At 36.0% G+C, this 11,286-nt stretch overlaps 2 non-coding genes across 2 annotated transcripts; one reads left to right on the top strand and one right to left on the bottom strand.

Moving 5' to 3' along the window:
• Positions 1–1,479: 1,479 nt before the first annotated feature.
• Trnas-aga (transfer RNA serine (anticodon AGA)) lies at positions 1,480–1,561 on the bottom strand. Its single transcript has one exon. It is a non-coding gene; the product is annotated as a tRNA-Ser (tRNA).
• Positions 1,562–3,054: 1,493 nt separating this feature from the next.
• On the top strand, positions 3,055–3,136 carry Trnas-aga (transfer RNA serine (anticodon AGA)). Its single transcript has one exon. It is a non-coding gene; the product is annotated as a tRNA-Ser (tRNA).
• The last annotated feature ends 8,150 nt before the right edge of the window (positions 3,137–11,286 follow it).

The following is an 11,286-nucleotide window of genomic DNA, read 5'->3' as shown; positions in this document are numbered from 1 at the left end:
TGCGGTTTTTTTAATGCGAAGTTTCAGAGTTATGCGGTTTTTTTATGCGATGTTTCAGAGTTATGCGGTTTTTTTTATGCGAATTTTCAGAGTTATGCGGTTTTTTATGCGGTTTTTTTATGCGGTACGTAAATTCACATAAAAAAGACTTCAGTGTTTTTTCGTCAATCCAATGAAGATTTCACTATACGATCAACAGCCTTTTCAATACCAAAGATAAATTGAAGATTATAATGTACCATACGATTCCTCGTAAAATGTTGGACCAGTAATCGTAAACCACCGAATTTGGTGATAGTGTAATTTTAGTGACCCCTCGTTAATAAGCGTCGATAAGCAAGAGCAACTACGAGCGGTCTACCTCAGCTCAACTCAGCTCCGCATGGATACCGTCCGTCAGCGCCTACTATTCCAGATTAATCAATATCATCGAGCAGCAAATGCATCTCAAATATCGTTTCGTTTCCTTTTGACAAAACATCGGATACGACGGAAACGGAAATGTTGACAGTAAGTCAAATTGCTGATCAACATGATAACCTAAGGAACTCTTCGTTTATTTATTTCTGAGGATCATAGGGAAAAATATTTCACATGAAATTATAGGAAACTTATGCACCCTTCTATGTTTTTCTGGTGATATTCTCTTACTTTACACCCACAATAGCTAAAATATTGTGTTGTACTGACATATTTCGTCCTGGACATCCTATGGTCGTGAAAGGTTTAATTTGAAATCTTTTTTAAGCTCACGAATAGCTCTAACGTAGTACTGATTTTTCTTAAACGAGTTATAAATAAAAACGCTGCGAGCGACACTTCAGTGCTTCATGATGGAAAACTACTGTACGAAAATAAATCGAATTTTCTACTACTTTCCGACGCTGTGTTCTGTTTCTCCCTCCCTTGCTTGGTTCCAGTGTAACCGGAGAACAAAATGTGTCAGATTCCTTCGCGCAACCGACGATTTCAACGTTTCCGAGATGCAGTGACTAGAAAAAGGAACATACAAAAAATCATTCGTCAGTTTTAAAAGCTAGTCTGGAGTCGGGTTGGTCTCTCTATCCGTGAGAAATGAATGGATTGCCAATATGTGAATGAATGATAGAACATTTTGAAATAACCATCGAGAATTTACAGCATGTGAAAACAACAATTTTTGCAACTATATCATTATGAGAAGAAATCAACAGAAATTTTGGTTGAACCCCAGTTACTTATTAGTTCAAACAAAAAAGGTAATAAACAATAAATTCTATATGGAAATTTTGCGGTTTGGGAGATCTCCGTGTAGCTACTTCCGTTCCATCTTTCTCAAGCTGTTCCAATCGCATTTTTCATCATTTTGACTCGTCTGTTTGCGAGAATCGCAAAATAATGATTGCTTATTTCCATTTTACACCGTTTCTGTACTGCGGTGTGTCTTTTCAAGAAAATTAATCAAAAAATTAAGCTCAATAACATGGTTAAAAAATAATGCGCAGTCGGTAGGATTCGAACCTACGCTCCCAGAGGGAATCTGATTTCTAGTCAGACGCCTTAACCGCTCGGCCACGACTGCTTGTTACTGGCATTCGCCAAACAATCTACCGCTGCTTTAGTGTTCTTTTTATACCGTCACTTTACGTATGCTTCAACGGAAACCAAATATAGCATAACTGGGCAGACACAAGTATTGGTGAATTCGCTTTGTTCCGATGTGGAACGTAGAAAATCATACACGTAGGTCGTCTCTCTCTCTCTCTGCCTACCTCCGCAGCAGGCAGGAAAGGCACAATTCGATTTCAATCAAATTATGCCTTTGCTCGTATTCCCCTTTGTGTCGCTCGCCCGTAGAACATTCATACACTATGGGACTTGGTTGCGGCCCGTTCCTATACTAGTCCGATGATGCTATAGGAGGATATTCGCATATGCTTCAAGGGGCGGCTTGTTGTCAGTTTTATGTGCGCTTGCTGGCTGGATGATGGGGTTGAGAAAGGGGTAAATAAAACGGTTATCGCTCAGCGTTGCTTTGTGCGGTTAATATTTCACTTATCAGCTGAAATTCTGTTTCCGACGGAATTGGAATACAAATTAGAACAATTAGCAAGCAAACTGAGTAGTAGTTTTGAAAACTTCTCGAACAGAATAATGTGATGCCGATTTTTTTCCCGCTCATGTCTACTCACGGCGCAATTGTTTAACGAATGTTGTTGTTAATTGATAAGTTAATTCATAATTTCAACTGATTTTTTTCTGAGCGTATGAGAAACATTTGGGCATGAGTAAAGTGAAACAAAAGAAAATCCGTTCAACTATGCTATACCCACACCATGAAAAATCAAATGAATGCGTAATTTATCGCATCACAGTTTATCGCATGGCTGGAGCAGAAGAGAATTTCAAAATCTTTTTTTTTCTTCTTTTTGTGCTACGCTAAATACGCTGAACGGTTCAGCGAATGGAGACGCCATGAACAGATGCTGGGCCGTTGAGCCCTACCAAAACCAAGCGTCTCCTTCAATAGATAATATTGCGTCACAAAAGTTGATGTCTCAGAAGCAATAAGATCGTCGCAGTACCGAAATTGATTAGCTATCGGTCGGTACATTCAAGATTTGATTGACGGGAAACAGATTAAATCAATTACCGTAGAAAAATTCTGCAGAGAAACTGTTCGAAAAGACAGGTTCTTCCATAAACTCAAAGTCCCCGAAGCAGATTAAATCTCGTACTGTTTCATGGAATTTGCAGGCTTAAAATAGCACACACACACAGTTCATGTGCAAAGCGACAACATTGCACTGATTTTGTAATGCATTCGCACACAAAAAGCCCAAGTTACGAACGTCACACATTTAGAGATTTATGGATACAGTCGCGTTTCAGTTTATGCGTCTCCACACGTATCAATGATAGTCATGGTCCGTCCAAATGAATTCTTATCTGTAATCAACACCCCAAAACAAACTTCACTCCGAATACTTCTTCCTATATGAACACACCAACTGAAACTTTATTAGTTCGGTTCGACATGAGCAGTACGGAAATGGTCTCCCCAATGCCAAGGTGGCAGTCGTGGCCGAGCGGTTAAGGCGTCTGACTAGAAATCAGATTCCCTCTGGGAGCGTAGGTTCGAATCCTACCGACTGCGAAATTAATCTTTTTTGCTTTGTCCTACATCTTTTAAATCCTACCAATTTAAATCTTTTACTTAATTACGCCTAATTCATTCAACAGAAAAGGTTTTTATATGTGTTCATTCTGCTGACGAAGGTCGTTAAATTTGCTTCCCATTTTCTCAACTGATACAGCAACCATATCAACCGTGTCGAACAAAGCTTCTGTTAAACCATTTACCATTTACTTCCCACAAAGGATTCAGGTGCACAAGAATCCTGTCAGTAAAATCACCCTTCTCAGCGCAAAATGTAACGAATCTCCCCCAACCGTAAAAATCCTTCCGTACTACACAACAGTACTACTACTTTTTGTGGGCTCCGTGTGCGGGTGATGGTGGGCGAAAAACATTTAACGGGGTGAGGGCGGGGTGGATCATGAGACCAAGCAGGCGAGCGAGCGTTCCTCCGTATTTTTTTTTCTTCTCGCTTGACTGTTCGACGGAGCTTCCGCCCAGCGATGATGTGCTTCAACATGAAATACACTATAATGAGTGTGCCGACTCTCGACAAAAGGCCCCGAACCAGAAGGACCTGTACGAAGGCAAAATGCTCATAATCCACCGTTTGATATATGAATATCAATGGTTTGGTTAATTCGTTCCGCGCCAGCTTGTGAAGTCCATCGTGGCGGAGGTGTTTTTTTTTCACTGTTGTAGAAAGTCGTCGTAGTCGAGAAGCCTTACCCTGTAGCCTTTAACATGAGCGCTGGCATGACAAACAGGCCGAAAATTTCGTTGTAGCTACTTCAACTTAGGTTATCATGTTGATCAGCAATTTGACTTACTGTCAACATTTCCGTTTCCGTCGTACCCGATGTTCCGATTTGGCTGTTCTGTCAAAATGAAAAGAAAAGAATATTTGAGATGCATTTGCTACTCGATGATATTGATTAATCTGGAATAGCAGGCGCTGACGGACGGTTTCCATGCGGAGCTGAGGTAGACCGCCCGTAGTTGCTTTTGCTTATCGACGCTTATTGACGAAGGGTCCCTAAAATTACACTATTGCTAAGTTCGCTGGTTCACAATTACACCCAAATCTCCGTTTACGTAAACTTTTTTTACGTTACCTCTTTTCACGTAACTTTTTTTACGAACAAAATCCCAAATAACCTACTGGGTTTTGTCGTAAATACGACTTACTTTACTATGGGGCGCCTTTTCAAAATTTACCCTCTGAGAGAGTGATAAGTTTTTGATCGTGAATATCTCCTGTTATATCTAACGAATCAACATAATTCTTGCTACATGCCATCGGAAATATGATCACAATTTTATGCTAAAACTTTCAGTTGTGTGACATATTCTTAAATAGTTCACAATTAAACTTTTCTGAAATGTTTGGTATAAACGAGTATCAAAGAGGATAATTCATATGACGCGTTTGCCTTTCTCGTATTTTGAAAGCTCATAGCTCAGTGATCTGTAGAAGGATTTATATAATCTAACTACCAATAGAATCGAAAATATTCAACTTGAACGTGTATTACAACAATATTGAAGTTTTTCAATAGTACACTATTGAAAAACCTGTTTGATTTAACCCATGACAGCACCAGCCAATCAGAGCGCGAGATGTCTGTATCTATACAAGAGCATCCATATAAAAGTTGAATGGTTCACTTTTCCTATCATTTGCTGAGCAACTCTCCCCGAAACAAGACACACGACAGCAACATCGAGGACCTGTCGTCTCATTGTTTCCCGATATGAATGCACGAGACACCGTCAGCACAATGAAACCGAAAAAGGCAGCCAAAAAGTCCAGCAAGGCCCATTGCCGAAACAAGACACACACGAGAACCATCTCAGATCTCAATATTTCCTACCAAAAGATTCATCAAGATGGGAGTTAAAATAATTTGCACCGTCACTAACACATTCAATTACGAACGGCAATGCGAAAGCGAAAGTGATGATTTTGAACACATCTTTATACTAGTTTACAAATATGCCGTGTGAAACAGAGTTGCCACAGATCAATATGTATTTTTGTCGCGAGTACTTTAGTATGCGGCCGAAAACAAAAATTGTTAGAACAAATGTTTCCACTTGATTTGCGCATTCTACTTTCCAGGCGTATCAGAACTGGCTAAACTTAAAGCAATTCTAAATATTTCTTTATCACAGTGATGTGGTCATCCTGAAAAGGACGGGGTTTTCAACGGATGGCCAGCTGCAGATGACGAGGGAAGATTTTCGTTTTCGTTGTCATGGGCAGCGTTACCGGTCAACTCCAACACTTCGGCAACCAAGTACTCCATCACTGCCGCCAGATAGACCGATGCACCAGCACTGACACGCTCGGCGTAGTTCCCCTTCCGAGGCAAACGATGGATTCTGCCGCCAACTGGGCACTTCAGACCAGCACGGTTTGAGCGGGACTTTGCCTTGCCCTTAATCGTTCCTCCACAGCTCGACGACCCATTCAGTATTACTGGCTGCCGCTCTGCTAACTCTCTCTTTTATATCGTTTCACTGTTTCCCGTTCTGCGTATAGGAAAGGAATTCTAACAAAGGGGACGTCCTACCGTGCTACCACTAGCACGTATAAAAGGAAATGTGATGTGAGAAATAGCGTCATTTAAGTTAAAGCAGCTACTCTGTACGTACGAGACACCGTCAGAACGATGGCTCCGAAGACAGGTAGAAAAGCAGATTTGTACCGTCACTAACACATTCAATTACGAACGGCAATGCGAAAGCGAAAATGATGATGTTGAACACATCTTTATACTAGTATGGGGTCGTGTGAAAATATGCCTTGCGAAACAGGGTTGCCATATATACAGATTAATCTGTATTATCATTATTATTATTATTATTATTATTATTATTATTATTATTATTATTATCATTATTATTATTATTATTATTATTATTATTATTATTATTATCATTATTATTATTATTATTATTATTATTATTATTATTATCATTATTATTATTATTAGAATCACTCTTGCATACCGAAGATCGTAGATACATTTCAGACCAGGCCATTGCAATTGTCTCGTACTGAAATTTCGAGAAGAATCAGATATCTTCGAACTTCATAGCTTCAATAAAAATAAACTACAAATTTGTCGTACCTAGCTTCCTATATTAGCAAATTAAAAAGGAATTGTTTCAAGTTTGGAATATATAGTTGTAGAATAGTAGCTGTTTAATGTAACTAAACTGTACTTTAATGTAGGTGTATCGCTTCAAATTCTATTAGTGAAAAAGAGGAAAGCTTGCACAATTCATACAATCAATCAACTAACTGATATTCGGAAAAGTGATGGGAGCGTGTCAGTTTTTTCGTATTCACGACATCCAGTTATGTCTCTGACATTACTCACCCGCCTTTTTTCATAGGGTAAGGGCTCCCTTATTCATCTCATTTGTAAGGACGTTACCTTGAAAACCTGATTCAGCCACCAAAATCACTACGATTTTTTCATATTTATGCTTAATTCGCCTTGCTCCACATTGGGAATTGATTCACATTCCTTGGAAATTGAAATAATAATTTAAAAATTCTGATGTGTTCACTACTGTGCTCCTAATTTCATCTCAAAGGTTTTATATTCATCCTATCGTTGGTCCTTTATTCATCTCATAAATTAGCAATAGCGACAGCAATCAAAACCAAAATATAGTTATATTATACCAAAGACATCATATTAACAAGATATCCAGCTCTCACATTTCCCGAACAAATCATTGGCAACATCCTTTTTTGCGAGCATGTCGCCCTCAGGTGCCAAAATAGCAGGGCTGCGCACCCCTACAATTGACATGATATGTTGAATGTGATGCCGTGCGATGGCGTTGTTGAACTGAAGATTGATTTCGCTCCAAGCTGACAGAGTCTGATTATACTCTTAGGTTCAAAATGTCAGAATTTTCGTTAAAAAGGGCCTAATGTCAACTATGACACAATACACGATATTTAAAAAAAAACAGTTAGGAATCATTTCGACGTTTAAAATTACCTTTCGTTTCAAATTTAAAATTTTACTCTGCAGTTAACTTGGAGAACTTAATAAATAAAAAAACTATAAAAGAATTGTTACTATTTAGGCATTAGCCCTTCTTAAAACAAAATGCAGAATCAGAGATGCCATTCATACAGATTTATCTGTATTGTATAGATTTTTGCGTTTGCGTTCGTTAAATCAGATTACAGATTTTCTAAATTTAATACAGATTTGTAAAGGTTCATAAAAAGTGAGAAGTAAAACGTTAGACTTTTCTCTCTGAGTATCTATTAGTATTTGATTGCAGTACTTCTTTAAAAGTTTATTAATCAACGGACAAACCACATGTTAAAATGGAAATCTTTTGTGCAAATGTTTGATGATGAACACTGATAAACATTTATATTAAAATTTAAAACCAATTTGAATTTGATTTGAATTTGAATTTGATTAATTTTATTAGTGAAAACAGATAGAGCAGATACATATTTTCTATGAAAATATCTGGCATCTCTGTGCACAGCCGATGAAACACATGATTTACCACAATGGTTATTTGATTAGTATTTAACACGCACTATTTGGTAATATTAGAATCCGAAACAGTTTTATTTATTTAAAAATATCAATGATATAATTAAACTAATGTCACGGATACCAAAAAATACTTGTTGATGATAATTTAAAGAAGAAAAAATAATTTTTTTATTTAACATTATGAGAAAACTTGGCAACCTTGCGATACGAAATGAGATGAAAACAAAGCGCAATCAAGTGAATTAAGTGCAAATTTCCATCTCATATTTTTCATTGCTTTTATTGCTTATCAGGTAATTTCAGATGTCTCTAATCGTTGAATATACAAGTGGAAAGTGAACATTACTAACTATAAAGTCATCCAACATTGAATAGTGGTGTAATTATGTGAAATAGTGATCATGTTTTGAGACAAATCGATTAGTAAATATTCAGAAACATGATGAATTGTAAAACTTTAGACGAAAGTGGTTCCTAAATCAAAAAGTGAGTTTATTTTAAATAAAAAAAGCGATCGTTGAAGGTTTTTTAACTATTTTTGCCTTTCTCATATAGAAAGGTTATGCAATCACTTGAAAAACCGACTAGTGAAAATTGGCCCAGAGGGCCAAGTGTCATATAACATTCGACTCAGTTCATCGAGCTGAGCAATGTCTCTCGGTGTGTGTGTGTGTGTGTGTGTGTGTGTGTGTGTGTGTGTGTGTGTGTGTGTGTGTGTGTGTATGTGTCAAATAATCTCACTAGGTTATCTCGGAAATGGCTGAACCGATTTTGACAAACTTAGATTCAAATGAAAGGCCTCGTGGTCCCATACGGAACACCTGAATTTCATCCGAATCCGACTTCCGGTTCCGGAGTTATAGGGTAAAGTGTGTTCAAGATTGTACACCGTCACTTAAACCGGCGAAACAAAAAACGTAAATTTTTTTTTAAACTGGTCTCAAAACTACACAAATTGATATTCATTATCAGTAGGCAACTAAACAAACCAATTCCGGCTATCCTGGTTCCCGGTATCCGGTTCCGGAAGTACCGGAAATAGTGGTCATATATACCAAAATGGATCTCACTCACTTGTCGAGAAAAGTTTGTGTGTCATGTTAGTTGGTGGCCGTACGGGTCGTCAAATGGTGAGATAACTAAGTCCTCACAAGTTCCTATCTCATGCCTCCCCGAGCGTCTATGATGACATTTGGTCAATAGAACGGCGTCGACTGGGTGCTATCGCCTTCTGCGTTAGTAGCAGAATGAGAGGGTGCGAATTGACTCATAAGTTAAAGCACAATGTTTATCATAGTATATTACAACATATAATTGTGTTGTTTATTATATCATGTATTATTATTATTACTCTTATTATTATTATTATTATTATTATTATTATTATTATTATTATTATTATTATTATTATTATTATTATTATTATTATTATTATTATTATTATTATTATTATTATTATTATTATTATTATTATTATTAGAAGAGCGTAACTTACACTGCCACATTAACTGTTATACTGTATCATAGCATATTATTTCATATGTTATCGTCTTACATGTTTTTTTGTCTTTTGTGTTATTATATAATATGTTGTATGATATTATACTGCATTGCATTATATCATATTATATTGTATTATATTATATTATAGGGTTTATTATGAGTAGCACTACGTACCTGTGCGCAAAATATAAATTTGTTTTCCTTATAAGTTATCATTTTTAAAGTAATCTTTCAACTAAATATCAAGGTCGTCACAAGGTGAGCTTGGTCCTCACTGGTTCAGGTTTCATGCCTACACGTGTGTCTGTTGTGACAATTGGTCGATGGAATGCGTTGATGGCAGAATGAGAGGATGAGAAATGACATATACGCGGAACGACCGAAATTAGCTCTGCGCCTAATTCGTATTACTGTTTCTGAATTAGTTGATTTTAACAACAAAATTTCCAAAATAACTATAAAATTAGTTAAAATTGAGAAATTGCTTTGCTAAAAAAAACTCTTATTTTTAGAGAATGTGTTTAGTTGGCGAATATCCTGGACACAAACCAGCAATATTTCAATCCAACACGAAATTCTCATTGACAACTAATTTTGTTGTTAAAATCAGAAAATTTGTTTCTATTTATCTATCACCATCATAACTGAAGGGCTGCACAAAGAAAACAAAAATGAAATGGGTTGTATTAACAAGTTTATTAGCCAAAAACTCATGACAAGTATCAAAGCAAAACAATCCATTAAAAAGCTAAAAGGGACAGTCTTGTTGAAATTGCTCGCAAATTGGTTAGATGTTTTTCGCATGTGTTACGATATATCCATATATAAATTTCTAAACCGATTTGTAAAAATGACATAAACTGTCAGTGGAAAGTGTATTTATTAAGAATTTGTGCGCATTTGAAGCAATTGTGCGTAATAATGTTTTTACGCGGAACAGTGAAATAAGTTTCGAATGTTGCACTCTAATTGTATATGTCAAATGATGTCCGGTGTGCTACTTGTATTCGGTTTTTGTTTTCCGAGTGCTCAAAGTTTTCAGTGAGAGAGTCGATTTCGCGAAGTCAAATGAAGAAAACAGCGATTTAGGAGAAAAATTTTCAAAAAGAAGTTTATGTTTTGCTTATGTCTTTTTCTCCAATACAACATCGTATTTATACCTGCCAATATAGAAAAGACAACCGCGACTGAATTTTTTTCGGTAGTAGTGTGCCATCTAGTGGCTAGTAGTCATTACGGTCTTAACAATTTCTTGGTGAAAGAGCGCCATATAGCTGCAAATTGCAGATACCAATTCAACCATTCACGTTGGTTGAAAACAACGGTTTATTTCTCTAATTCAACTAAAAAAATAGTTGAATGGAAATAAAGTGTGCCTCACCTAAGAAATGACAGCACGTTTAATTGGTGAATTCAACTAAAAAAAAGCCATTTTAACAAATATTTTATTATTATTGAGGGAATTAGAATAACAAAATCTAAATTGGCAAAAGTAAGATTTTTTAAGTTGTCTAAAAAAATAACTAACTAAAATCAGAAAATCAACTAATTTTTTCGCCAAAATGCTGATTTCGGTCTTTCCGTGTAGATTCAAGTAATATAATATCATAGCATATCGCAACATATCATTTTATTTATTCTATTATTTATTATATAATTCATTGTACTACATTATATTGCTTTTTTTATTATTTTCATTATTATATTTATTGTTATTATAAGTAATTTGTTATCAATAACAATAACATATATTATTTTTATAGATGTGGATATTATCATTGTTATTAGAAGAGAAATATTCTACTTCCTGCAGTATTGCGAAGATAGAAAAGCATAACTGACACTCTACATTAACTGTTATTTTATATATTGTTTTATAATATATTATATTATATTGTATGACATTGTATTATGTTATATTGTATTATTTTGTAATCTATTATATCTTTTCATGTTATATTAATTTCATTACACTATGTTTCATTGTATTTTTCAATATAAAACATTTTGCACGGGGTCGTAAAGGGTAGGGAGCATCAGGGCATCGGACGAATTGACGACTGGACGAGGGATTGTGGATAGCCAGCCCAAGTCACTTGAAGGAAACTTGTTTCCTTC

Source organism: Malaya genurostris, chromosome 2, assembly GCF_030247185.1.
Source record: "Malaya genurostris strain Urasoe2022 chromosome 2, Malgen_1.1, whole genome shotgun sequence".
Lineage (NCBI taxonomy): Eukaryota > Metazoa > Arthropoda > Insecta > Diptera > Culicidae > Malaya > Malaya genurostris.
Note: the sequence above shows the minus strand (reverse complement) of the source record. Positions and strands in the feature narration are given on the sequence as shown.